The 13,869-nt window shown below is 42.7% G+C and overlaps 1 long non-coding RNA gene and 1 pseudogene across 2 annotated transcripts in view; one reads left to right on the top strand and one right to left on the bottom strand.

The window, feature by feature from the left end:
- The window catches only part of LOC128380424 (uncharacterized), a 70,975-nt gene that overhangs the window by 30,586 nt on the left and 26,520 nt on the right, over positions 1-13,869 (bottom strand). For both annotated transcript variants that reach the window (XR_008323487.1, XR_008323486.1), the window contains exon 2: positions 10,389-10,566. This is a non-coding gene — a long non-coding RNA (uncharacterized LOC128380424). The remainder of the gene's footprint in view (positions 1-10,388; positions 10,567-13,869) is intronic.
- The window catches only part of LOC128380414 (voltage-dependent calcium channel gamma-2 subunit-like), an 88,069-nt pseudogene that overhangs the window by 28,608 nt on the left and 45,592 nt on the right, over positions 1-13,869 (top strand).

The following is a 13,869-nucleotide window of genomic DNA, read 5'->3' on the forward strand; positions in this document are numbered from 1 at the left end:
ATAATACAGAGATTTACATGGCTACTATAATAAATGTATTTTTTATAATATTAATATGGAAAATATGAAAACCTATTTGTCCGTCCCTGTTGGAAAAAGTCAATGTTTTGTGACCTTTTCAGAATTGGAGGAAAATAAAAAACTGTTGACTTAGCTTATAATATAAACAGCCAATTCTTCCCCAAGCTTTGTGACGCATGAATCAGACTAAATTATCAGATTGACATTTTCTAATAATTTAGTTTTGCAGACCACCAAAGTGGCAGACCAGCCGACAGACCAACTCTCATCCCTATAGAAAGATACTTAAATCAGGATGACCTCACTTTAACCCTCCTGTTGTCCTCGAGTCAAGGAAAGGAGCGAGGATGGAAGGGAGGAAGGAAGGAAGGAAGGAAGAAGGGAGGAAGGAAGGAAGGTACTGTAGGAAGGTAGGAGGGAGGGAGGGAGAAAGGAAAAGAGGAAGGAAGGGAAGAAAGAAAGAAGGATGGGTGGAGAGAAGGATGGAAAGAAAGAGAGAAGGAGGGAGGGAAGGAAAGTAGGAGGGAGGAAGGACAGACGGAAGGAAGGAAGGGAGGAAAGAAGGAACAGTCAAAACAGACGGGGTCAATTTGACCCAGGAGGATGACACAAAGGTTTCCTTCTGTCCTTCCTTCCTCCTACATTCCCCCCTTCCTTCTTTCCTCCTACCTTCCCCCCTTCCTTCCTTTCTTCTGTCCTCCGTCCTCCCTTCCTTCCTTCCTCCCTCCTTTCCTTCCTTTCTTGACTCGAGTACAACAGGAGGGTTTAAAAAGTAAATATTACCCCCAGTGTATTTTTATTCTCTTAGTTTCTCTAACTTGGTGCAACATGTCATTTATTGGCAGCTCCACGCCTCTTAGATGTACTTTTCTTCCACAAACAGCTGATGACATGGTTGAGACTGTGACCGTGCTGTTCTGAGGGAACAGGGAGCGTCTTCCCTCTAGCAGGTACTGTAGCACACGAGTTGAGTCAGAATAAAGTGAAACGATTCAGCAGTTTCCTGAAGCCTCTCAGAGTTTGAGCTCAGGTCAGTGCAGTGACAGCAGCATGTGGACACAAAATGGCCTCCAGCTACTCAGGGCTTGTTTCTTGTTCTGTATAACTCTGCTCAGACCTCAGACGTGCTGACAGGCAGGTGACACACACACACACACACACACACACACACACACACACACACACACACACACAGAAACAACTCTATTTAGAGCTATCATCGCACTGAATATGTGTGAGTGTGTGTATGCTCAAGGAAATCATTAGTGTGTCTATATATGAGAATTATTTTCAAACCTCATTATGTACCCTCCTGTTGTCCTCAGGTCAAGGAAGGAAGTAAGGAAAGGAATAAGGAGAGAGGGAGAGAGGGAGGAAAGAAAGGAGTAAGAAGGGAGGAAGGAGTAGGGAAGGAGGAAGGTAATGAGTAAGGACGGAGGAAGGAAGGAAGGAAGGAAGGAAGGAAGGAAGGAAGGAAGTAAGTAAGGAGAGAATGAAGGAAGGAAAGGAGTAAGGAGGGAGGGAGGGAAGGAAGGAAGGAAGGTAGGAAAGAAGCAGGGAGGGAGGAAGGAAAGGAGTAAGGAGAGAAGGAAGGAAGGAAGGAAGGAAGGAAAGGAGTAGGGAGGGAGAAAAGGAAGGAAGGAAAAGAGTAAGGGGGAGGAAGGAAGGAAGGAAAGGAGGGAGGAAGGAAGGGAGAAAAGGAAGGAAGGAAAAGAGTAAGGGGGAGGAAGGAAGGAAGGAAAGGAGGGAAGAAGGAAGGAAAGAAGAACAGTCAAAAGAGAGATGGGGTCAATTTGACCCGAGAGGACGACAGGAGGGTTAAGTGACTGTTAAAACACATCGTCCTGGCAACCAGTTTGTTTGAGTGCCATTTCTCTCTCACACACACACACACACACACACACACAGTGGGTGTTTTTGAAGCTCCAGATTGTTGTGTTTCTCTTTGTGAAGTCTTACGGTACGGTTGAATATGTAATGTCAGAAAAACACAACGTAATGATTTATGTAGACTCTGAACAGATGCCATCAAACTATTCTGAAGTATTGTGTAACTTTAATGTATTATTAAAAGCCCTGATGGTCAAAAATGTAGCGTATCCTGTTCTTAAAGGAGATGAAACTCAAACGTATGCAAATAATAATGGAGCTCTTGAAATATAATAGATTACAGATTACTAGTTACACTATTTAAAATGTAATAAGTAATGTAACTATTTTAATTACTTAACCTTCGTGTCGTCCTCCTGGGTCAAATTGAACCCAACTGTTCCTTCTTTCCTTCCTCATATCCTTCCTTCTTCCTCCTTTCCTTCCTCTCTTCCTTTCTCCTCCATTTCCTTCCTTCTTCCTCCCTCCCTTCCTTCACTTCCTTCCTCCCTTCCTTCCTTGACTTGACAACAGGAGGGTTAATCAAACTTATTACAGTTGATGACTTTTCTAATTTACCTTCCTCCCTCCCTCCTTCCTTCCTTTCCTTCCTCCCTCATTTCCTTCCTTCTTCCTCCCTTCCTTCCTCCTTTCCTTCCTTCCTTTCTTCTTCCTCCCTCTCTTCCTTCCTCTCTCCTTTCCTTCCTTCTTCCTCCCTCCCTTCCTCCCTCCTTTCCTTCCTTCCTTCTTCCTCCCTCCCTTCCTCCTTTCCGTCCTTCTTCCTTCCTTCCTTCTTCCTCCGTCCTTCCTTCCTCCCTCCTTCCTTCGTTCCTTGACTTGGTTAAAATTACAAAGAGGCTGTATTCTTAGTCAGCCTTTTACAGATGTTTGCATCTGTCAACAACTTATGACAAGACGTTTCCTCAGAGGACAGCCTCCGTTTCTATTCTGCTATCAAAAACTATCATTTCAATAATAGTATTTTTCATAAAAAGGTTAAAATATAAAGGTTATAATTTATTAAAAGGTTAGAGTGTGCTGAGTTGCAGCTGCTGTTTTGATGTTAAATGAGAATTATTCTGTTGAATTAGAAAGTGTTTTGAAGTTGTGGTGAAACACAGCCGACGGCTAGCCTTTTGGTTTCAAGATATTTAAGGAACTAAAGAGTTTTTGAACTTTAGGAGAGTCAAATATTTTTGTGTTTTTGTTTTCTAAGCACTTCCTGTCTCTCTCTCTCTCTCTCTCTCTCTCTCTCTTTCTTTCTTGCCCTCGGTTCCTTCCTGCTTGTTGAGAAACACTCGGTCATTTGCTTAATATTCACAGATAATTTAGATGGCAGAGGCAAGAGGGAGAGGAGAAGGAAGAGAAAGGAAGGGATGAGCAGAGGAGGTGGAGGAAGAACAGTAAGAGGGATGGAGGTGATTCGGTGGAGCTAAACTCTGCACCCATTGGCTTTTTTTTTCTTAAATGAGAGACCGGAGGCGAGAGCTGCAGCGAGGCGCTACTCAGAATACTGGATGCAGCCCCCTCCCCTCCCTCTCCCTCTCTTTCAATCCCTCCTACATTCTCAAGGAATCAATAGTCGCAAATTAATCATTCTGCCCAGAGCACTTTGAGTGTGAGAGAGAGAGAGAGAGAGAGAGAGAGAGAGAGAGAGAGAGAGAGAGAGAGAGAGAGAGAGAGAGAGAGAGAGAGAGAGAGAGAGACAGAGAGAGAGAGAGAGAGAGAGAGAGATGCTTTGCATAAAGATAGCAAACCAGCAGTGTGCATAATCACACCTTCAGTGCTTTGAGCCTGATTAGATGTTATTCATTGTTGTTTCACTTGTTTGGGGATGAGTAATCATTGTTGTCATGGCGATTGTTGTGGCGCCCCCCGTTCGACACTCTTTATATCATTTGAGGGAAGAAATATCTCTGGAAATCCACCAGGCAGAGATGTCAAAGCCATACCTACCTGCTCAGCTCCAAAATAAGAAACTAAGTGTTGACATTTGTCTCGATTGAAAATTTAAAAAATTGGATATTTTATTATTATTTCCAAGATATGAACAATATAGAGTCGTTAAAAGTGACACAACTTTAGGTTATGAGAACCAAACCTGTGATAGATAACACAAAATAAAAGACTTTTTCATATTTGCACTCAAGCTTTTTCAAAATATTAAAGTTTGTCTTAAGAAGAAGAAGAAGAAACTTTATTTGTTTTAAGGCACTTAACAAATCAGAGCAATAAACTCAGCGAAACAAATAAATAAATATCCGTCATCATTTTTTTAACCCTCCTATTGTTCTCGAGTCAAGGAAGGAAAGGAGGAAAAAGGAAGGAAAGAAGGGAGGAAGGAAGGAGGGAGGGAGAAAGGAAAAGAAGAAGGAAGGGAAGAAGGAGGGAAGGAAGGAAGGGAGGAGGCTAGGGGGAGGAAAGAAAGAGTGAAGGAGGGAGGGAGGGAGTAAGGAAGAAAGGAAAGAAGGAGGGAGGGAGAAAGGAAAAGAGGAAGGAAGAAAAGAAGGAAGGTAGGGGGGAGGAAAGAAAGAGTGAAGGAGGGATGGAGGGAGGAAGGAAGGAAGGAAGGAAGGAGGGAGGGAGGAAGAAAGGACAGAAGGAAGGAAGAAAGGGGGATGGAGGAAGGAAAGAAGGACGGGAGGAAAGAAAGAGAGAAGGAGGGAGGGAGGGAGGAAGGACAGACGGAAGGGAGGAAGGGAGGAAAGAAGGAACAGTCAAAACAGACAGGGTCAATTTGACCCGGGAGGACGACAGGAAGCTCTCTAAACAATAAAAGCAGATTTAGTCACTACTGGAATAACATTTTATTTTGAAAGCATTTGATTTGTTATGTATTATTTGTTCCATAACTTGAGGGCCGTTCATCACAAGGTCTCATCTAAGCTGGATCGTCATCGCTCTCCGTACTTTGTTTATGCTCCTCTGTGTATTTTCGCTGACTCTCAGCAGCCATTTCAAGGCTGATTAATCTATTGATTATTCAATCAATCGTTTAGTCCAAAATGTCAAAAATAATGACGAACGTCCATCACATGATACCACACAGCCCAAAGTTATGTCTCGCTTACTTATTGTGACCAACAGCAACAAAAAAAAAGAATAGACTGATGTAAAATGTATTAAACTGCAACCTGAAAATGTGTATTTATAGGCTACATGATGGATTATTAATATGAATCAGTAACCAAAGCAGATGTTATGGTAATGAATTGATTGATTAAAGGAGTAATGATTTAATCTCTGTTTCTGGTTGAGGATACTGATGCTCTGATCATTTAGTGTGAAGTTTTAAACACAGGAAGACCTCGACTCAGTGCTGACACAGAGATGATGAGAGATGACTCATAGTTTTCAGTTTTCAGTCGCAGGTATCTTTGCAGTCACTCGGATGCAAAAAAAACAAAACAACTAAATTGAGGTAAATTAGCTGATTTGCAGCCGTCAACCATGACTGCTGTGGCAGATTATGATAAACAACTCAATGTACAGTAAACCACATTTTTAACCCTTTACGTCCTCTCAATGTAGAAAACTGCCACCAAGACACATATTAAAAGTCAAATCACAACTTATATTTCAAAGCAGTGACTGGAGTAGTTTCATGGAGCCAACAATTTACCGTAAATACTGTATGAGACAACTAGAACCTCCCCTAAACACCTAACAACATCTGCATGCTGAATATGAAGCGATCACCAGCAGCTGATTAGCTTAGCATAAAGTCTGGCTTAGCTTAGTTTAGCATAAAGTCTGGAGACAGGTAGCCTGGCTTTGTCCAAAAATAGCCAAATCATAACTTATATTTCAAAGCAGTGACTGGAGTTTGCCAACAATATACTGTAAATACTGTATGAGACAACTAGAACCTCCCCTAAACACCTAACAACATCTGCATGCTGAATATGAAGCCATAACCAGCAGCTTAGCTTAGCATAAAGTCTGGAGACAAGTAACCTGGCTTTGTCCAAAAATAGCACAATCCACCTGCCAGCACCTCTAAAGTTCACTAATTAACAAAATATCAAGTTTTTCATTTGAATCAAAACAAAAACTGAGGAGTAAAAACAGCAAGTTGTGGTTTTTATGCAGCTTTTACCCAATACGTGCAGGAATATTTCTTGGTTGGCAGCAGAGACTTTTTAGAGTCTTGTCATCACGGTGAAGTTGCCAGGCAACAAACAAAGACTCCAAAGAAGATATATAACGTGTTAATTAGTGAGCTTTAGAGGTGATAGTAGGCGGATTTTGTTTCCTTTGGACAGTCAGGTTGCTTTTCTTTGATTGTAGTCCTTCCAGCGCTACGCTAAGCTAACCAGGCGCTACGCTACGCTAACCAGCTGCAGGCCAAAGTTTCATATAGTGTGCAGGAGTGATATCGATCTAATTCTATTTCTCATATACATATGTTTCGCTCCTGTACATAGCTCATGTAATTTGCAACCCTGAAACATACACCCACACACACTTGCAGGCTCTTTTGCCAACCCTGTGTACTCACACACACACACACACACACACACACACACACACACATACACACACACTTACACAGCTTGCGTGACAGTATGTGTTGCTCTCTTTATCCAGGCTGCGAGCATATGACTATGACACGATCCCGCCCCAGCCCAAAAACAACAAGTACTCCTATCGCTTCCAGATACTTTTTCAGTTTCATTATCACTGCAGGATCTCTGTCCAGAAAACATCTGGGAGATATATCAGCGGGAGGTCGGAGAAAAAACGGGAAGGGATAAAACCCGGGAGGTGAAAAAAAAGAGGAACGGAGAGCTCAAAGAGTTCGGTGTAGATGGAAAAGGGGAGTAAAGGAAAGGATGGAGGGAACGAGAGGTGAAAAAAAAAGTAGTGAGAAAGAGCAGATGGAGAGACAAACAGAAGCTGGTTGAAGAAGAGAAGCTGAAGCAAAGGGGGGGGGGGGGGGGGAGTGATGATGAGAAGTAGAGGAGGGGAAGACAGGGAGGGGTAGACATGTGCCAAACAACATCTGCGAGGGAGGAAGGAAGACGAGGAGGTAGCCGTGGATGTGTGCGGCGGAGAGCTTTCCAAACAACATCTGTAACGAGAGCAACATCTGTAATGAGAGAGAGAGGGAGGAGAGGCGAGAAGGAAGAGAAGATCTTAAAACTGAGAGAGCGGCGAGGTGACAACTGAAGCCGCCGTCAGTGATTCTTAGTCATAGTTAATGTTGTTGACGCAGCAGGCGAGTTGAAGAAGTTGACACTGGAAGCTTGTGGTGGTGACTTATGACCATAGCAACAGAAACAGCAGCTGATGGGCAACAAACAAACTTGGTTTCTGATGTTTCTTTTTCTTTTAATTTTATTTTGAAAGGCAAGTTCCCAATACATATAGTAATTACAGCATTTCTCTCTCACTAGATCATAGCAAGTTATATGGGGATCATCCCTATGTTCCCCGGGTCCTATGTTCCCCGCATTGTATGTGAAGGGGTCTACAGTTAGCCAGTTAGCTGAGTTAGCCGCTGACTGAGTTGGCAGATGAGTTAGCCGCCGAGCTAGCCGCAGAGTTAGCAACCGAGTTAGCCACCAAGCTAGCAACCGAGTTAGCCGCCGAGCTAGCAGCCGAATTAGCCGCCGAGCTAGCAGCCGAGCTAGCAGCCGAATTAGCAGCGGAGCTAGCAACCGAGTTAGCCGCGATCGGGGAACATAGGACCCGGGGAACATAGGTACGCTCCCAGTTATATGTCCCTTGTTTGTGCTCCCCCTCCCTCAAGAGATTGGTTTCTGATTTGTTGAAAACTCCGAGTGCGGCTGAGCTTTTTATGGAAACATCATTCATCGATTCAGAGGTGAATTGCTTTTGTCACAATAAACAATAAAGCTTACAATACAACTTTACACACATACAAACACACCTGACACTAAAGACATCTCTCACATACAAGCTACCTGATTTCTGTCTAGACATGCATACTGTAACTCTCTCTCTCTGCACTTGACTCCAAAAGACTCCAAAGTGCAGCTCAGAGACAGGCAGGTTGAGGGAAAAAAAAAAAAAAAAGTTTATTGCCTCCGAAAAAAGAAGTTCATTACAAGGGTCAGTCCAAATAAACCAAGAGGCCAAAAGAGGGTAAATGGCAGCAGCACAATCAGTTTGGCTCTATATTTTGGTTTTCTCAGATAGTTTGAACACCAGTGCACTTTATGAATTACATAATGTAATTTTTTTGTACTTTAAGTGTAATTTCTCATACTGTTATTTATTTCTCATATTGTTATTTATTTTCACTTATCTAAATCACATCTTGCATATATCACATAGACACATTATTTATTACCCGTTTCTAATTCTAAGGTGTTTTTTTTTTTATATTTGTTGTTTTTATTGTGATTTTTTTTTATGCATGTAATTTCATTCTGCAGGGCATTGCTGATGTAATGTCTGAATTACCAATAAAGGAACCTTGAACCTTGATTTAAAGTCACTTCACCAACAAAGATGCAAAGAATATATCGAGTTTAAGTTTGACACGTTAAATCTCCCGTTCATCTATGATGTCGTTAATAATAATAATATTTCACTCTGAACTGAGCTGCAACTTGGCGCTCCCTGACTGATGGTTTGAATGTTCGACTTGCAGTATTAAGCCCAATTTCCACTGAGTCCGGCAGCGGCGCGTTACAGCTGCGCCGCGGTCACCGGAGCTGATAGGTAACACTATAATCAATGAGAGTATCTCCACCGGGAACGTTTCAGCAGCGTGTCAGCAACGGCTCAGCAGCGGCTCCCGCGCCGCAGCGCTATCGATAGGTAGCATTTCTATTTTTGACGGAGCCGTTGCCAACTCGCGACAAGCTCAACAGAGCAGATTGCACCAGACAGGAAGTCCGACACTGAATCAGCAAAATAAAACTTCCGTTTTTCAAAATAAAACAACCCGTGCAGCCTCCCGATCGTATTTCAGCAACAAACATGAATAAAACAGTCAGATAAAGACTCCATCTAGCTACGTAGCCTACTGACAGATGGGATAAGTACATAAATCAAAGAAAATTACCAAATCAACCAAAATTGAGCAAGTTAACAAAATCGGGCCGTTTAGTTGTGCTGCCACTACAGTAATTACTGTAGACTAAAGGCACTCGTTCGGGTTTGATTGTGCTGCCGTAATTACTGTATTAACAGTGCAACGTCATTTTAAAAGGCAGCTTTCTCTCCCAGAGCATGCTCCGGTCCGCTGCTGTAACGCTCCCGGTGTGAGTTGACGCCGGGCAGAGGACGGAGCTAAACCGTAGCACAGCCGTTCCGCGCCGCTGACGGACCCAGTGGAAATCCCCAGTTAATCTCTTTGGTCACTTTTGGGAAGAGAAACAATGAAATGGAGCAACATAAGAATTTATGTAGATTCAAGTTTCTTGCCACCTAAAAACTGTCATTATCTCTCCTTTTAACTAATTTCTAATCTCCACTCAGCCCTGGCTAAAATATCCAGTAGTTGCTAAAACCTCCACTACATTCATCAACTATCAGCTAGTGTGTTTTCGGTCTATTACAGCTTCGTCAGTGAAAACATCGGCCTGCTGCAGCTGGAAATGACTTGATGAGAGCGGCGGTGAAACGCTCCATGGAGCTGAAGCGGTCACTTTCACATTACACACTGAGTTCAACCATTTTACTAAAACTGCAATGTTTTCTTCTCCAATAACTTAACATTATATCCGTCTTAGGAACTTGTGCTTACTGGACAAATCAATCAGTGTATGAGTGTGTGTGTGTGTGTGTGTGTGTGTGTGTGTGTGTGTGTGTGTGTTTGTTTGTGTACATAACACATCTCTCAAAAGTTGGTGCACTTGGATTAGTGTATATATGATTTCCTGGCTCTTTCTGACCTGTTAATGGAGTGTTTACAGGCCACTACACTATCAGTATTGGTTGCTATGGACCTATATGAGCCCTTGCACAGCCGTTGCTATGCAGCGAGAGAGAGAGAACGAGAGAGAACGAGAGAGAGAGCCAGAGGCCCATGCAGTGGATGAGTCATAGCCCCCCCCCCAGCCCTCCCTCCCCTCCCCTCACACTCACACTCATACCCCCTGCTTTCCTTCCACTGACTCAATGGGACCTCGCATGCACACACACACACACACACACTTGGGCGTATACATGCATGTGCACACACACACACAGAAACAAACACACACACAGCTCCTGGTGGTTTCTTACCAATGTGCTCAGTGGTAGCCAAACCTGTTAACATGTCTTCCCTGTGGATAACAGCTAATGGCTCATATTCATAAGCATGTACACACACACAGCAGAACACACACACACACACACACACACACACACACACACACACACAAGATTGTAGATATTATGCACAACTGCACATACATCCTATACGTAATGTAAATGCATGGTCACTGCACACACACATGCAGCCACACAGATGCATACAGACATAGATATACTGTATGTTCTCTTCCTGAGATATATATATAAATAAATACACTCACCACCTTCACCACACTCTGCCCTCAGCAACCGTCACTGAGGTGGCGTTTGAGGGAAGCACTTAACCTCGTGGCTGATGGTTGAAGGACTGTGGTTGAACTCTGAAGCTCCCAGGTGTGACTGCATGTAACTGAATGAACTGACGCATGACAGCTCATAAGTGCTCAGTCAGCTTTTCCCCTTTGTGAAAAAAGATGAGAGGAGATCTGCATAATTCAAATTATAATCATTTCTAGGTGTAATATGTTAGGGATGCACGCATGGATGGATGAACGGCAGCTTAAAGAAAGTTAATGGGACACAGATAAAACAAGAGTAGAGGAGGATAAAGCAGAGACAACAGGGAAGACATATATGAGAGAAGTAATGTAGTTTAGAGAGTGATGCTGATAGCAGACGTGGATCAAGCTGATGCATCCGAAACCACCAAGAATAAAAAATGTTGTATCATGTGACACACCGGTGCTGTATCCTCTGTGTTCAGACTGTGTTATATTTCTGCATGACACATCAGTGCATCAGTTACTCTCCACTGTCTGTGCTACCATAAACAGATCCTCCCCTAATATGGTAACGCCATTGAAAAGCAACATGTCCATAAAAGCTCATTGTTAATTATCTTCTATCACTCAAGTGTTTTTACAGTTGCTAAACAAATCACTTCCAAAAAATCCTATTTTGTCCCTCATGTCCTTCTCAGACCTGTAACTGATGAAATATTGAGGATCGGTTGATTGATTGAGGTTTCTATTTTAACGGGCGCAGCTTCTTCAGTTATTACGGTAAAAGTGGAGCGGCCCTCGGAAACTTACGTGATGCTAATCGGCCAATGAAATCCGTAATTCCGACTGTCAGTGAAGTACACATGGAGAAAAGAATTAATATGTGTTGAGATGTGAATTTAACTTTGTGGTTTAAGTTTAAGTTTAAAAGTAAAAAGGGATTCTTTCTTATTTTTCTAAAACTAAGAACTTAATTTAAGAATCACAATGAAAAGCTTTCTGTTATGCACTTTATTTTGAAATGTATAAAAAATATAAGAACATATTTATCTTATATTATCTTATTTATTCTTTTAAAAAAATTGAATTTATTTGAAGTTCATTGTAAATATTAACCTTCCTGCTGTCAAAGAAGGAAGGGAGGAAGGAATGAAGAAAAGGAAGAGAGAAGGAGGGAGGAAGGAAGGACAGATGGAATGGAGGAAGGGAGGAAAGGAAAGAAGGAAGGAAGGGAGGGAGGGAGGAGGAAAGAAGGAAGGAAGGAGGATAGAAGGGAGTGAGGAAAGGAAAGAAGGAAGGAAGGGAGGTGGATAGAAGAGAGGAAAGGAAAGAAGGAAGGAACGACGGAGGAAAGAAGGAAGGAAGGCAGGAGGGATAGAGGAAAGAAGGAAGGAGGGAGAAAGGAAAAAAAGGAAGGGAGGAAAGGAGGGAGGAAGGAAGGAAAGAGGGAGGGAGGAAGGAAGGAAAGGAGGAATGAATTGTACTGTATTTATTTGACAGTCTGTAATCTACCAACTAGACACAGATGATGATGTAACTACAATGCTACTTCAAGGACCTGAAAAATAACACGGACATTATGATGACATTTGACCTCGGACTTTCTAAGAGTCATAAGAATAATAATAATAATACTCTCAGACTGAAATCTGCTTGGTGAAACTTACTTGCATGTTACGGCCAAAAGCAGAGGAACAGAAGTGAGTAGCGTGGGTGGGATTATAAAGATGAAGTGCAGGGGCTAGGGGCTAACATCGCTAGCAACAACAGGCCAAAAGGTTGTGAACTTAAGCTCTCGTCAAACTTTTTACTGTCATTATCCTCTCACACACTTACACTCACTGCAGTCAAACAGCACCTCTTCTTCTCTATTGTTATAAAACAATATAAACAAGCAATATTTCATGATTGGAAGGTCAGCCCCCGCCCCCCCAACCCCCACCTCTTCTCTCTTAAACCAGCTGGACACTAGAGAGCTTCACAATTTCAATGTTTAAAGTTCAACCAGAGTGAAAAGAAGCAAATGTGTCTCGCTCCGTTTTACATAGACATGGGCAGAAAGGGGAATTTTTGGGGAACCGGACCATCACAGAGAGAAAATCACCAAAAGCCCCCCCCCACCCCCCCCCCCCCCCCCCCCGATCTCCTGATTAATTAACACTAACAATTAAACCTCTGAATTTCAACAAAAACACAAGTTAAGCTTATTAAAAAGATAAAAACTCAGCTTTGTATGACACATTTTTTATAGCTTTGTTAAATCACTGCCAAAGTATGATGATGTTTATCAATATATAAATATAGTATTTTCATGTAATTTATATATAGTTTCTAGTTTAGGATGAAACTGCAAAAAAATAAAAACTTGCAGTGGACTTGGATTGTGATGCTTTATTAACAGACATGAGACATTCAGACATGAGGAGAAAGAGGGAGGAATATTTGAACGTGGGAGGGGGGAGGGAGGATGCTAAAAAGATTTAGAGAAGGATGGGGGGGGGGGGAGAGAGAGAGAGAAAGAGAAAGAGAAGAGAGAGAGAGAGAGAGAGAGAGAGAGAGAGAGAGAGAGAGAGAGAGAGAGAGAGAGATGCTGCTAGTATCTTGGTTATTTATAGTTTAAATGTCCTGGCTCTTTTTTGCCTGAATTCATTGTCTGGCCCTCTCTGTCTCTTTCCTCCTCTCCCCCTCTAGCCCCCCCCCCCTCTCTCTCTCCCTTTCTCCCCCTCTCACCACCCCTCCACATATCTATCTCCCCCTCTCTCTCTCTCTGTCTCCATTCTCTCCATCTCTCGGCTGACTTCACCTCTGCCCCCTTTCTGCTTCCCTCCTCTCCATCTCCATCACTCTTTATTATTTCCCCTCCCCTCCCCGTTCCTCTTCATCTCTCTACTCTTTCATTAGATATTGGGTCAGTGCTCCTTGCTCAACCCCCCCCCTTCCTCCTCACCCTCACTCTCCCTTTCTCCGTCTCCCTTTTGCCCTCCCTCCCTCTCTCCCTCTCTCCCTCTTTTCCACCGATGCTGCTCGCTGGTGTGGTGTTTCTTAGTAATGTTACGCAACAGCCATCACAGACACACTGGGGGGCATTTGGGAAGGCGGTGGGGTGGGGAGGTAAAGAAGAAGAGAGAGAAGGGGGGATGAGAGCTGTGAAGAGAAAGAGAGAGAGAGAGAGAGCTATTCATTGCTCATTGACCCACTATCTAGCGTGGTCTCGTGGTCCCGTCAGTCACATCTCAACCTTCATGAGCTAATGGCTGATTCTGACCCATTTTTGTTCCACTTTTCCATTGAAGTGTGAATTCATTTTAATGTGGTGTAAAGTGTGACATTTCTGCTCTCCATTCATTCAACTTTCTTTTTTTTTATTATTATTTTGTTTTATTATGTAAATGAATGCACAAATGTCACATCATAAATATACAAATAATAGATTTGAGTGTTTGCGGTGCATAATCAATGCATAATATTCACAATTTTAATT

This window comes from Scomber japonicus, chromosome 2, assembly GCF_027409825.1.
Source record: "Scomber japonicus isolate fScoJap1 chromosome 2, fScoJap1.pri, whole genome shotgun sequence".
In the NCBI taxonomy this organism is placed as follows: domain Eukaryota; kingdom Metazoa; phylum Chordata; class Actinopteri; order Scombriformes; family Scombridae; genus Scomber; species Scomber japonicus.